Source organism: Vulpes vulpes, unplaced genomic scaffold (genome assembly GCF_048418805.1).
Source record: "Vulpes vulpes isolate BD-2025 unplaced genomic scaffold, VulVul3 Bu000000738, whole genome shotgun sequence".
Classification (NCBI taxonomy): domain Eukaryota; kingdom Metazoa; phylum Chordata; class Mammalia; order Carnivora; family Canidae; genus Vulpes; species Vulpes vulpes.
In genome coordinates this window covers 128,747-141,890 of record NW_027325680.1, presented here as the reverse complement: position 1 = coordinate 141,890, position 13,144 = coordinate 128,747, and the positions used below count along the sequence as shown (strand labels likewise).

General features: G+C 33.3%; 2 long non-coding RNA genes across 2 annotated transcripts in view; one reads left to right on the top strand and one right to left on the bottom strand.

Moving 5' to 3' along the window:
• LOC140596575 (uncharacterized) overlaps positions 1–13,144 on the bottom strand; it is a 94,981-nt gene that overhangs the window by 16,618 nt on the left and 65,219 nt on the right. The gene's annotated exons all lie outside the window — the stretch shown is intronic.
• LOC140596576 (uncharacterized) overlaps positions 1–13,144 on the top strand; it is a 72,585-nt gene that overhangs the window by 30,523 nt on the left and 28,918 nt on the right. The window contains exon 2 of the long non-coding RNA XR_011998497.1: positions 3,127–3,277. This is a non-coding gene — a long non-coding RNA (uncharacterized lncRNA). The remainder of the gene's footprint in view (positions 1–3,126; positions 3,278–13,144) is intronic.

Genomic DNA, 13,144 nt, shown 5'->3' with positions numbered 1-13,144 from the left:
GATATTTCCCAACATTTCTTTTCCCTTCCTTTATATTCCCTTGGGGAATATGAATAATAGGGAATAAAAAGGTAGCATTTTAAAATGACTCCAGAGTGCTGATTTTTTTTTTTTTTGCTCAAGCCACAGGCCTTTTTACTTTAGAAATACAAAATTGAAGAATCCATCATATCTCATATTTTGTGTTTTGGCATTCAGATAGTAGTACTGGAAACATTTGAGCTACCATGGAGAAAACACCCTTTTCATTTGACGTACCTTGAAAAATCAAATTATACATATTGAATCAGATTAATGAGTCTTAAATATCTTCCAATTTCTTTTAGGATTATATCAGCACTATGAGACCATTCAATTCTGAAAGATTAAAGTACAAATACCTATAAATTTAAAGGACAATTTTTCATTGTTAGATTTATCTGATTAGACTACAACAAAAAACTGCATATCAAATGGCTGTTGAAGAAAAGAATACTTTTGCTTTTCCTCTCAGCATTGCTTTATGTTATTAGATCACTGCTTGTAATTTCTGTACTTAAAATTTTTATTTAGCAATCAAAAAATTTGGTATTGAAATATTATTTTTTGCCTTAATGGTATGTTTGTTCATATTATAATATATAGTGCACACTACATGATGTATATCTCTTATCTAATAATTCAATTAGAATAAAGTTCCTCTATCATAAAATAACTTCCTTGAAATAAGGTGGAATCTTCAAATTATTAAGGAGAATTCAAGTAACTTCTAAGGACTCTTGGTCATGCCATTTAATTTTAGAGAAAGGGAAAATGTCCAATCTGACCAATTTTTCAACATTAGGGACTTTTTTTTTTTTTTTTTACAATGTAGAGGTTGAGAAAACACTCATAAAATTTCATGTCATTTTCTACCATGGACTTTCTGTAAATCTCTTAATTATTTTGTATAAGGTACTATTCTAAAATAAAAATTTATTTTTCAAAATGTTAAGCATTGTTTATGTTCTATACACAATTCCCACACAGAATTATGTAAGAATATAATTCTTTTGTATTTACATATACATGTACCTTATGTGTATGAATGTATACATATGTAAATTATATATGCAAAAATAGACATATGTGATTTTATTGGGCCTTTATTCGGCGTTTGAAATAAATAAATTCTAGGAGTGCCTTGGTGGTTCTCTCGGTTAGGCATATGACTTTGATTTCAGATCAGGTAATAATCTCAGGATCAAGCACTGTGTTGGGCTCCTCACTAAGCAGGAATCTGCTGGTGAGTCTCCCTCTTCCCCTCTTCTTTTGCCGTCCCCCTGTTCTCTTTCTCTCTCTAAATAAGTCTTTTTAAAAAAAGAAATACATATATTCTGTCTATTTTCATTTGGATATATATTTTGTGAATTTTTGTTTGTTTCTTTATTTTCAGCACTAATTTATGTTCATCCATCCATTAATTATTTTTCTAATTAAGTTGAACTCATTACTAATATTCCACACAGCAACTTGCCTAATATAGCTTGTCTAACAAAATTATAAATGTGTGATATGAATGTAGGTAAAATTTACACATCCTCTATTTTATATTCCCTTTTCAATTTGTATCTATTTTAGACATTTTATAATGTTTGGTGATTCTTCTCTCAGTTATGTGCTTAACAGTTTCACTTCATCCTTGATTTTAATACATTCGTGATCCCACCCTTACTTAGTAAAATATAATAGAGAAATTCTCATATTTTTTAAAAAGATTTATTTAGTTGAGAGAGAAAGCATGAGCAGGGGTAGGGGCAGGGGGAGAAGCAGGGTGCCCACTGAGCAGAGAGACTGATGCAGGACTCAATCCCAGGACCCTGAGATCATGATCTGAGCTGAAGGCCCATACCGGAGTCACCCAGGTGCCCCAGTTCTTATCTTTTTATATAGCTAGACCATTCAGTAGATTAAAAGGATAAAATATAGAATTGCCCCAGTAATGCCCCATAAAGAAATTTCCAAAGTAATGCCTTCATGACCTCATTAATGGTTGTAAGTATAATACGAAGAAAGTTTAAAAATATAGATTTCTTTTACTGTAGTGATTTTTAAACTACAGTGATAAAGATTGCACCTATTACTGACCAAAATCGAGAGTAAAAAGCCCTAGTACAGATTCCTGTTGACTTTATGAATGTAAACAAAATTGCCCGTCATTTTTTTTTAATATCCATGTGGTTTTAACATAAGACATAGGTAGATTTTTTAAATGTGTACTTACTTTTCTTCCTTCAATTTTAAGATTTAATTTATTTATTCATGAGAGACACAGAGAGAGAGGTAGAGACACAGGCAGAGGGAGAAGCAAGCTTCCTGCAGGAATCCTGATATGGGACTCCATCCCAGGACTCCAGGACCATGCCCTAGGCCAAAGGCAGGCGCCTAACCACTGAGCAACCCAGGCATCCTTCTCGCTTACTTTCTTAAACTACTACTGATATCATATATATGTGCTGTGTTATTATATAATAAACATATTACATATGTGTGTAAATTGAGATTGCATGAATTTAGGAAACTAATCATTTTGATGATGTTGAAATAAGATGTATTTTTTTTTTGTATAAAATAGTAGGAGTATTGAATAACAAGAATTTATTCTGCAACATGTTGAATTATACCCAGAAATGTTATCATCTATACTGTTATGATTTTATTGGAAGAAATAATATAATATTCTTTAATATGGGTCAGCTAATAAAGTCCATATGTAAAAGGGAATGAAATGGAAATAAAAGAGAGTTTTCCAATGAAAGGGAAAAACAAATATTTAACAATAAACTAAATTTTCCTTGTAAATCATTCATTTTATTATGTTTTCCCTGAGATTTATCAGAGTTCATTGCTACTAATTCTGCCAAAATACTCAATAATCGAGATTTAATCCTAAGAAGTATCAAGCAATTAAGATACCTATCACCTATTTATCAATCTATCATTTAAATATTACTAAATGCATGCAATTAACAATACTAAATCCAACTTGATTATTTAAGATTAACAAGTTTTTTTTCCACATATCAATATTCCACACTCAATTATTTATAAAACTATTTTTAAACCATGCATTTTATTTCCTTGAAGATTTCTCTCTTTTTTTTTAAGATTTTTATTTATGTATTCATGAGAGACACAGGCAGAGGGAGAAGTAGGCTCCATGCAGGGAGCCCAATGTGTGACTCCATTCCGGACCCCAGGATCAGGCCCTGAGCTGAAGGCAGAAGCTCCACCACTGAGCCACCCAGGCATCCGGAAGGTAAGATTTCTTACAAACTATGCCTACTATGGTTTTCAAGGTTTGGATTCTTATCAATTTCTTACAGGTTTTGAGGAAATGATTTATGTATGAATCAGGTTAAAATACTTCTGACCTCGATTGTTTTGATATCTAATAGTATTTTTAATTAAAGAGTAAGCTTTATTTTTAAACAAATTACAGTTTATACACTTGATGATACCAAAGACCAGTATTTTTTAATTATATTAATTTGAAAAATAAATTGAAAACAAAAGACTTTGTTCCAAATCAGAGTCAAAATTATGAATATACTTAAACTTTTTTTGTATATCAACCAGATCGTTAAAAATGAAAAGACTAATTACATTTTGCGTGACTTGACACTATCTTAATGATTTCAGATATTTTCTGTGATTTACAACAAGTAAAAAAAAAAATCAGACAAGCATGTGAATAAATGTATGGCAAAGACACTTTTAAGAATTGGTCCTGGGGATCCCTGGGTGGTGCAGCGGTTTGGCGCCTGCCTTTGGCCCAGGGTGCGATCCTGGAGACCCGGGATCGAATCCCACATCGGGCTCGCGGTGCATGGAGCCTGCTTCTCCCTCTGCCTGTGTCTCTGCCTCTCTCTCTCTCTCTTTGACTATCATAAATAAATAAAAATTAAAAAAAAAGAATTGGTCCTAATTTTATTACTGAATTTTTACATAAAATTAAAATCTATCATGCTTCTGAAATAACTGAAAATGAAAGGCAGTAGAAGCTGAGAGTTTTTAAGGATTTTTTCTGGCAGTCATAATTTCTGTTAAAACCCTCATAGATCTAGAGATAATTGAAGAGTTATTTACGTTGATCCAATTTTTAACACTTTTTAATATTTCAAATATTTAGTTTGCAATTGGAAAATAAAAACTCATATGTTACCTTCTATTAAATGAGGAATTTCTGTTTGGGTTCCCCACCTGGAATTAAAAGCTTCATTGTTTTTTTTTTTTAATCCTTATAAATGTAAACATTGAACTACAATGCTCTCAATCATTCCAATATAAATGGGTTTTTCCAATAAACATATGGATTACCTTTAGCCACATTTTATAGTTAAAATTGTGTAAAATATACCCCTAAATTATGTATTCCCTCATAATATATTTATTTATTTACTATTGTATATATTCCGTGTATTATGCACTTACCACGTGACAAACAGTATGTTAAATACTTTTTATTTTATTTATTTATTTTTTAATTTTTTTTAATTTTTTAATTTATTTATGATAGTCACAGAGAGATAGAGGCGGAGACACAGGCAGATGGAGAAGCAGGCTCCATGCACCGGGAGCCCGATGTGGGATTCGATCCCGGGTCTCCAGGATCGTGCCCTGGGCCAAAGGCAGGCGCCAAACTGCTGCGCCACCCAGGGATCCCTAAATACTTTTTAAAAATGATTTCCTGTAATACTTAGAATAACCCCTGAGGTAGAGATCCTCACCCTCAACTGACATCTGAGGATTCTGAAAGTCAAGAATTGTGTGACTTACTCCAAATTGCTCAGCTATTGTCAGAATCAAGATTCAAACCCTGGTGTCTTAATGCTAAAGCTCATCTTTTTCATCATTATAGAATACACTTGTCAAGATTCTTGAGAGAGTTGCCGACATTTACTTTCTGCTTCCTCTCTCCTCAGTTATTTGAATTTGGTGTCTATTTTCACCAATCCATGGCTAATGTTCCCTGTACTGCTACACAGAACATCTGCTTTGACAAATGACCTCTCCAGTGCCATATCCATTAAATCTTATCAGTTTCTTTTTTTACTTAGCTGGCTGCTCTCAAAAATACATTTTTTTTAAGATTTAGCTTTCTTTTTGTTTTTCTAATTCTTTTAATATATTGATTGCTAATAGGGAAATATGACAAAAATTTTAAGGTGTCCAAGAGTAATTAAAGGAAATGCTGTCAACTTTTGTAATGTGATTAGTTTTATTCCCTATAAAGTGTTCCTTAACGTAATTGATGCAAGAGTGGACTAGAATCTTTCAGTCTTAGAGTCTAATTTGGATACATCAAGAGTGAATGGTTCAATAAAGAAGTGAATAACTTTTCATCTTGAACATTAGTTTTCCCCCAGAAAAATGATATAGAAGGAAGCTTCTGACTCTATACCATGTAATAAAGTGGTTACGTACAATGTAAGCTGAAATATGGTGATGTCTGGTGATTCATGATAGTCATAAATTTCAGAAATCAGACAGCATATGCAAATATATAATTTTAGGTGCCTCTAATCATCCATATATTTTCATCACTTTAGATATGGTAATAAAAGATGTAGTATAGTTAAAATAAATACATTTGCCTTTAAACCACTGTCTATTGATTTGATTTTATATTTTCAGTTAATAGCTACTTAGCCTATTTTTACAACCCTCACCTATAAAATAGAAATGCCTTTAGATTTATGACCCCAATAAAGTAATTTGAAACAGCAAACACTCTTTCATATTTTTCATTTATTTCTAGCATTTTTACATAAATTTAAATATAAAGTGTCATTTTAATATATATAAATGTAAATATTTAAAAATAAAATTATTACCCTTTTAATATAACTTGATACTTGGCAATAAATATTTTTAAACTATATCAAAAAGCTCATCCTTAACTGTGGAGATTTTACTTTACCAAAAAATACATGTATACTTTTATACAAGTGTAATGAAAATTTTTTATCATAGTATAATGCTATACTTTGTAGTTTATTTTTTAAGATTTATTTATTTGTTAAATAAATAATAAATTCTAAATTATTTGCTCAGATAGTCCTTTAATACGATGTATATTTTATTTTAAAGGTATAAAAAGACAGGCGCCAAACCACTGAGCCACCCAGGGATCCCCTGTAGTCTATTTTTTTTATTTTTCTTCTTTTTTAATTTTAATTTTTATTACTATTATTTTTAAAGATTTTATTTATTAATTCATGAGAGATAGAGAGAGAGAGAGAGAGAGAGAGAGGCAGAGACACAGGCAGAGGGAGAAGCAGGCTCCATGCAGGGAGCTGGACGTGGGACTCGATCCTGGGTCTCCAGGATCAGGCCCTGGGCTGCAGGCGGCGCTAAACTGCTGAGCCACCTGGGCTGCCCCTATACCTTGTGTTGTTATGTTAATTTCCTTATACCTTTCTATGAAACTATGGATTAAAAATTGAAAAAATTTTAAGAACTTTTCTGCCTATAAGGTTCTTAGTGTTAATTTTTTTAGTTACAAATGAATCATTAAAATTGTTAGTAAAGGGGATCCCTGGTGGCTCAGCAGTTTAGCCCCTGCCTTCCACCCAGGGCTTGATCCTGAAGTCCTGGGATCGAGTCCCGGGTGGGGCTTCTGGCATGGAGCCTGCTTCTCCCTCCTCCTGTGTCTCTGCCTCTCTCTGTCTATCATAAATAAATAAAAATAAATAAATATTAAAATTGTTAGTAAGTAATTCATCAAGCACATAATATGAATTAAACTTTTACTGGAAGTGCATTTCTGCTGGGCAAATATTTTTATTAATTATTTTAATTAGTTATTATCTGTAAATAGATGTTATTCAATGCTAAATGGGATAGTGTTCTTTCTGTAATCATATTTTTCACTTTATTTTTCACTCATTTTTCATGGTACAGTGTTAATAAGTGGGAAACCTTTTGTCACTCCTATAAGTGTTCAGGAATTAGATTTTCATAACATTGTCATTCAGTTATTTGAATTACTTCTTTAAAAAAAGCAAAAACTAACGTAGGATTCATCATAAAAAATAATTTATTCTTTTAATTTTGCCTAAGGCAAAGAATGAATATTATCTGATTTTTATAGATTTTACTACTCAATAAATAGTTAAGCACTTTCCTAAATTCTTTCTTCCCCCTTGCTACTGGAAACACCCATTAATATCTGCCCCAGATAATCTAAGGCTTTGAGAACTTGAGATATCTGCAGTCTGGCAAAATCTAGAGAGGTAAGAAGGAAAAGACGAGGACTATGTCTATAGACCGAATTTTTCTTCCACATTCACAGTTATGAAAGATTTTACCTAATAAAAGGATGTATAATGGTATGGAGAGAATCCAGAACTGCTACACTATAGAAGTAACATTAGAATAGGGAGTGACTTAACGTTTTCTCAATATTAACAACATCTATTAATATTTTCATAACCTTGTCAACACAAAAATTATCTGTGCATAGTTGAGCCTCTTATGTTTACAGAAATATACATATTTATCCATATATCTTTTTATACCTTTAAAATAAAATATACATCGTATTAAAGGACTATCTGAGGCAAATTATTATTTTTTGCTTAACACTATATCATGAAAAGTTTCTATATCAATATAAATGCTCTTTCTATACAATCTTTTTCATTTCCTGTTATACTTTTCTGTTTTAAAGATCTAGAATTGAGAACATTTGAATTTGAAGCAATATTCAGAATTCACTTACATCAATTTTTTTTTTTTAATTTCTGTAACATAATTATTTCCCAAGGCATCTTCCTTCCATTTCTTTTCTGGAATTCTCCAAATCATTTCTCATCTCATTTTTATTTTATTATTTTTTAAAGATTTTATTTATTCATGAGAAGCAGGCTCCATGAAAGGAGCCAGATAGGGTACTCAATCCTGGAACTCCAGGATCATGCCCTGAGCTGAAGGCAGGCGCTCAACCACTGAGCCAATCATGTGTCCCTCATCTCACTTTTGTATGTCTTATCAACTGTATTTGTCATGATTTTTCAGAGAAATAAAACCAAGAAAAAATATATAAATATATGTGAGGAGTTTATTATGGGAATCAGCTTATGTGATTATGGAGGTTGCAAAGTTGTCTGATCTGCCATCTGCAAGTTGGGGAACCAGGAAGTGGTATAATTCAGTCTGAGTCTAAGGCCAAAGAATGTGGAGGCCACTGGTGAGTCCTGGTCCTCGCTAAGTCCAAAGGCCAGAGAAAATGGATGTCCTAGTTTAAGTCAAAAGACAAATCTACTCTTCCTTTGCCTTTTTGTTGTTTCTGCCCCCAGCAGATTGGATGGTATCTACCCACACTGGGTCTGTTCATGTTGTTTACCAATTTAAATGCTAATCTCTTCCAGAAACACCTCACAGACACATCTAGAAATTATGTTTTAGAGGATTTCTGGACATCCCTTAGCTCAGTCAAGTTGACACATAAAATTGACCATCTAATCATCCATTGTTATCTTGCAACGCTTCTTGGAATAATTTTTCATGGCCTTTTTTCTCTGTTATATTTCTTTAACATTAGTTATGCATTAGTGCATAACTTTTTTTTTCCAGAAGATTTATTCAGCTTCCTAGAGCAAATTGTTTTTTAATATTCATTCTTTATGTGACTCATGTTTTAGATTCTTTTCCCTATTATTCTCTTCATGCACAGTAAAGTACCAAAGTAATTTTCAGTTACTTTTGTCTCATTTATTTCCTTCAGTATGAACTACAAATCCACATAAGCATTACCAAAATATAGTTAATACCCTCGTTGTGTCTTCTCTCTCTTCAACATTTCCTTTGAAGAAAATAAGAAAATTTGTCTGTATTATACTTAACTAAGAGACAAATAATATCTTTTTAACAATAAATACTTATTGGACATTTGAGATATCATTAAATCATCAAGATCATAAGATAGTAATATACACAGTGTATTTCAAATATATTATTAGAAGTTTGGGGTAATTTCAAGATTTTGTTATATGATACTTTTATGAAGTTTTACAATATTCCTATGAATGAACTAAACAGGTAATGTTGTTCTTCCTTAGTTGCCCATTATTCAGTTTATTTATTGAAATTTAAAGCCTTTTATTCATTAATTTGTCTCATCTATGTTTTGTATTTACTCAGTGAAATTAATTTCTTTCTTTTTTTTAATTTATGATAGTCACAGAGAGAGAGAGAGAGAGAGAGCGAGGCAGAGACACAGGCAGAGGGAGAAGCAGGCTCCCTGCAGGGGAGCTCAACCTCTGAGCCACTCAGAAGTCCCTGTCACATAAAATCTTCATCACACTTGGGATATCTCTGACTTCTTTTGCTTCCAGCCCTAGAAAGTTCTATGCTTTAAGGGCTCAAGATTACACTGTGCTGATTAGCATGAACTCCTTATTTTAAAAGTCTTAATCATAATTGTATCTGGAAAATCTAGTTTGCCATGTAACAATATACTCATAGATTCTAGGGGTTAGAGTGTGAAACTCCTTAGGGGGACTTTTTTTTTTTTTTCCTACCACACAAAGGTGGCCATGAACAAAATCTATCAGTGCTTTTGCCCAGAAGACATGCAAAGACATGAGAAATTCATGGAAAATTATCTCTAGCTCTGCATAGAGGTGAAAAAAATTCACCAAAGGAAGCATTCCAAAATGATAAAATTTAAAAAAAAAAAGAATAAGGAAAGGATAGTGCTACTGGAAAAAAAATACATGTAACAGTGTCAAATATTATATTCAGGTAAAGTTAGATACTAGATATTTGTTCCTTTGATTTAGTATTATAAAAAGTCATTAGTGACTATTTAGAATCAATTTTGGTGGTATTTTGGGAGGTATGCTAAATTGCACTGGGAGTTGGAGTAGATACTTAGTGAAGAAGAGATACCAATAAGTGCATACTACCTTTGGCAAAGCTTATTAGTGAAGTAAAGGACATCAAAAAGTTTGAAGCTAGGACTAGAATCAGTGGTGGATTTTTTTGTAGGGATGTGTGTAGGTGGGGGGACAATTGGGCTACCATAACAAAATACCACAGATTGGGGGACTTAAACAACAGAAATTACTTTTTCAGTTTTGGAGGCTGAAAGAAAAAGATCAACAAGCCAGCAAGGTTGATTTTTAGGCATTTTTACAGTTTTGTTTTTCTGTTCTTGGATATAACCCACTAGAAATCTGTCATCAAATTTCTAGATTATAAAGTTAATATGACTTTTCTTTATGATTTAGCTGCACAAGTTTATTTTTTATAAAGATTTTATTTATTTATTCATGAAAAACACAGAGAGAGAAAGGCAGAGACACAGGCAAAGAGAGAAGCAGGTTCCTTGCAGGGATCCTGATGTGGGACTCGATCCCAGGACCCCAGGATCACGGCCCGGCCGAAGGCAGGGGCTCAACGGCTGAGCCACCCAGGCATCCCAGTTTATTTTGTAATTTGCTTTAGAGATAGAAATTTCATTTTGAACTTAATTTTATTTTGTTGTAATGTGAAACAATTGTGTGTTTCCAAAGTCAAATCCATGAAAGGTTTCCTGTGAAATCTTCTCCAGTGTCAATTGTTGCGGTCAGATGGACCTATCAAACATTTTTATGCAGAGCAAGAACATGTATTTTGAGAGTAAATTCTTGGTGCCATTTATCTGTGTTCTCCATTCTGAAGGCCATCAGAATTCCCCATAGTTCACCTTTTTCTTCCCACATGGGTAGTGATACCACCAGAGTGTAGTTATTATTGGTGATTTGACACCCTTCACTCATAAACTGATCCCCTCCACTTTATAATCAAAGGTTTTGTGAGGCAGATAGTATTTTTCAAAGGTGATTGTACATATTATACACACACACACATATATGTACTGTGGTGGTAAATGTTTAACCAACTGACAATATATGGGCGGGAGGAGGCTATAGCATTTGTTGCATTTTGTCAGTTTTCGTGGTGTAAATACTACCACCATGCCTGATCTCAAACTATCAATGTGATGCTGCTGAAGATAGAGTTCGGAAGTAATGCTAACCATCAACCCACATGACTTAACTCCAACAAAAGCTGATCCTAGGACATATGTTCTACTTTCTTTTTTCTTTAATATTTTATTTATTTATTCATGAGACACACACACAGAGAGGCAGAGACACAGGCAGAAGGAGAAGCAGGGAGCCGGATATGGGACTCGATCCCGGGTCTCTAGGATCACACCCTGGGCCACCGGGCTGCCCTATGTTCTACTTTCTATGTGATATCTTATTCCTCCATTGAGTTGGTAGAGATTAAATTATTCTCTTTGAACCTAGGCAGACTTTTGTAATGACCTCAACCAGTAGGTTATAGCAGAAGTCTACATGACTTCTGAATCTAGATCACAATAAGCAATATAGCTTCCTCCTGATTTTCTTTCTCTTCGAATATGCACCTTGGGAGCCCCAATATATGTAATCTAGCTACTCTGAAGCTGCCATGCTGGAGACAGTATATAGAGTACCCAAATAGAGATGGAGAGACATTTCCTCAGCCTTTTGTTTTTTCAAAGAAGGAAATAACTGAGCTTCCAGATGATTTCAGTCCCAGCCAACATTCTCAAGCAAGAACTACTTAGTGAAGCACAGTCTACTTTTAGACCTGTGAAAGGTACTAATACATTGTTGTTGTTATTGTTGCTTTAACTTAATTTAGAAGCAATTTTAGATTTACAAAAAATTCGAAAATACAGTATGAAGTATATCATTCAGCCAACTTCCTAAAATTTTTTTAAAGATTATTTATTTATTTATTTATTTATTTATTTATTTATTTATTTATGATAGACACAGAGAGAGAAAGAGAGGCAGAGACACAGGCAGACAGAGATGCAGGCTCCATGCTGGGAGGCCGTCGCAGGACTCCATCCTGGGACTCCAGGATCCTGCCCTGGGCCAAAGGCAGGCACCAAACCACTGAGCCACTCAGGGATCCCCAACTTCCTCAAATTATTACTACTGTCCTTATTGGGTCCAAGATCCAACCTCGAAACCCATATTATATGGCTTTGGATTGAGGGTGGTTTGTTATAGTACCTGGATCATTATTCCTAACTTTTGGCTAATGAGAGTCCATTTATGTTATTGCTGTGATGGATACCTTCTGTTTTAGCCCCTAGATCCATTCTCTGTACTTTTCTCTAAACTTTCCCCTCTGTGATATGGATCCTTTTGGTTGAGAGCCTTATGTATTGAAGATGCAACTTTTCTATCTGACATAAGTGAAACCAATACTTAATGGAAGAGGAACAAGATCATTATAAAAGCATTCACATTTAGGAAAGGGAACAAATTTGCGTAGTCATTTCTTTAAGCTCGAAGCTCTGTGGCTTCATCCAAAGTGATCATTGCCGAAATTAACTCTATTTCCATTTCTACTTTGTTTCAGGTAATAGGGATTTGGAGAAGCCCTAAGGTCATTTAAACTCCTGAATATTCACTTCCTATTTTGAGTCCAGGCCCATGATCTTTTATAATGCAGATCTCTTACAAACTTGGTAGTTTTCTTTTCTTTTTCTTTTTAATGTTAATTATCTAACAGTTATTTTCTATATATAATTCTGTGATTTGCAATAAGACATTTTGTGTGTGTGTGTGTTCTTGTCTACATGCCTCGTTTTATTCTCAACTAGATTGGACCTCACAAGCTTTGGCGAGAGAGTCTCATGTTTAGTGAGCTATTTATGTTAAAATAATCAGATATATTGGTGTCATATTCACTACTTCAATTCACCAATTTTTAAATTTATAATCCTTTCTATTTGATCTTTTTTGCACAACTGAGTTTTAGTTAGATTTAGTTTACATAACTATTTCCCAACTTTAATTTTCACCATTTGAGGTTAAAGGACAGTTGCCCCTTCCACATTTATTGATTCCTTATTTCTGGATTATTACTGAGAATTTGTGCCCCTTCTTGCATACTGGCCAATTCTGAACTTATTTTTTGTAATATTTTTAAAAGGTAAATGACCAAATATACTATTGTAATTCTAAAGACTCTTCCCTAAGAACCATGAATTATCTGCCATCAATATTATTATAGGATAATTTACCAAATATGCCCACATAATAAAACATATATTGCCATCCTTCCA